Below are 2,148 nucleotides of genomic sequence, written 5' to 3'. Positions count from 1 at the left end.
AAAAAACAACAGACACAGAAAGGAAGTTTCCTCTAGAGAAATTTTCTGCCAGTAAAATATTGATCTCTTTTGCCCTTGAGTCCCACAGGAAATTTTTGATAGCTATTCTACAGTAAAGAACTTCCTATTCACAAAACATATATACCATTAACCTAGTTAGAATAAGAATCTGCACTTCAGCCAGAGCTTAGTATCCATTGTGAGGTTGGGTCCGTGAGGAAAATGTTCAATAGGAATTGGAAATATTGACAGCTATTCAATAATTTACATGAGAGCCAAACAAGTCATAGAGGAAAATATCAAAGCAAAACTACTTATAACCTGTTAATAAGGATATACTGTGTCTTCTTCATTAAAAGTTTAAATAGGACTTTTGCTTCTTGCAGAAATTACTAAGTACCCTAATTAACCTTCATCTAGAGCTCACATAGTATATGATACTTTACTTATAAGGAAAATTTATTAAACAATTTGAGAAGCAGAAGAGAACCAAAATTTATTAACATGCATCATTAAGGTCTAAGAGTCGATGGAAAAGGAAGTGACAACAAAATTTGATGCTAAACATGATTGGAAGTGGTAGTAAAACAGCAGGTACTTATCCAAGAGTAGTTTGAATCTGGGGAGTACAAACACATTGGTTGCCTAGTGGTTTGAGTGCAAAGAACGAGGACAAAGAGATTAGACCACAAGGGTAATGAGAAAACATACTACTGTGATATAGAGTAGTGGCAAGGATGGGCTGTGAAATCCGATGGCCCTGGATTTGAATCCTGGCTCCATTCCACACAACTTGACCTTGGGTAAGTTACTTAAAGATGTAAGCTTCTGTTTCCACTTATTAAAATGGGGATAAGTTGCCTCAAGACACTGAGACAGGAGCATTGCTTGAGCCCAGGCATTCCAGGCTGCAGTAAGCTACGATCACACCACTGCACTCCAGCCTGGGAGACAGAGCGAGCCTGTCTCAAATAAAATAAAATAAAATAAAATAAAATAAAATAAAATATAAAATAAAATATAAAATAAAATAAAATAGGAATGCTATGTGGTTGTAGCAGATGAAAGTGCTGTTTGTGTATTAAGTTAAAATGGGTAAATATTAGCAATTTCATATGCTTCAACCTAAATTGCACCTACCCCTAAGGTTGTTACAAGAATTCAGTGAAATAAGGGAACCAGTTCACCTAGAGATTAAGAACATAGTCTCTGGGCTGCCATCCACCTGGCAATGGAGTCCCGTCTGTCCAGACCGTCCCAGATCTTGCTGCCCGCCCAGTGACCAAAGTCCTTCAGGTCTGGAGGTCGCGGTGTCACAGGCTCCGCGATATGTTGATGTTGGCTGAGCAGCGGCAGAAGCAGAAGTGAGCTGTGAATATTCAAAACACTGCCTGGAGTAATGCTGATTCTAAATTTGGCCAGAGGATACTAGAGAAGATGGAGTGGTCTAAAGGAAGGGGTTTAGGTGTTCAGGAGCAAGGAGGCCCAGATCATATTAAAGTTCAAATTAAAAATAACCGCCTGGGACTTCAAGCTACAAACAATAATGAAGCCAACTGGATTGCCCATCAAGATGATTTTAACCGGCTTCTGGCAGAACTTGCCAGAGGCAGGTAACAACAGACTCCTTAGACAACTCCTTAGACAAATCTTTTAGTTTTGAGGAAAAGTCCAAAATCATCAAAAACTGTGTTCATCATAGGAAATTTACAAAAGAAAAGGATCTATCATCTCGGAGCAAAACAGATCTTGACTGCATTTTGGGGAAAAGACAGAGTTAGAAGACTCCCAGGGGTGATTCCAGTCCCTCCACTCCAGACAGAACGAAACCACGATGACAACCCATGCTTTCACCATCCAGGAGTGTGTTGCCAAGCGAATGGCAGCACTGAAGAATAAGCCCCAGGTCGCAGCTCCAGGGTCTGACATTTCCAAGACCCAAGTGAAATGAAAAAGGGGAAAGAAAAGAAACAAAGAGGCAACAGGTAAAAATGGGGAGAGCTATCCCCTCACCCAGTCTAAGGCCAAGCGGCCTAAAGAGGGAAAGCCTAAGAGAGAGAAGGTCCAGGAGCCGGCATCCAAGGAGAAAAGAGCAAGGGCAGAGGGACAGCGCAGAGGCCCCTGCTGGGACGAGAGTTCTGAGGCCTC

General features: G+C 41.3%; 1 pseudogene; it reads left to right on the top strand.

Annotated features, from left to right (window-relative positions):
• Positions 1-1,329: 1,329 nt before the first annotated feature.
• On the top strand, positions 1,330-1,926 carry LOC105499744 (PIN2/TERF1-interacting telomerase inhibitor 1-like; annotated as a pseudogene).
• The last annotated feature ends 222 nt before the right edge of the window (positions 1,927-2,148 follow it).

This window comes from Macaca nemestrina, chromosome 5, assembly GCF_043159975.1.
Source record: "Macaca nemestrina isolate mMacNem1 chromosome 5, mMacNem.hap1, whole genome shotgun sequence".
NCBI lineage: Eukaryota > Metazoa > Chordata > Mammalia > Primates > Cercopithecidae > Macaca > Macaca nemestrina.
The sequence above is the reverse complement of the archived record's forward strand: the minus strand, read 5'-3'. Positions and strand labels throughout refer to the sequence as shown.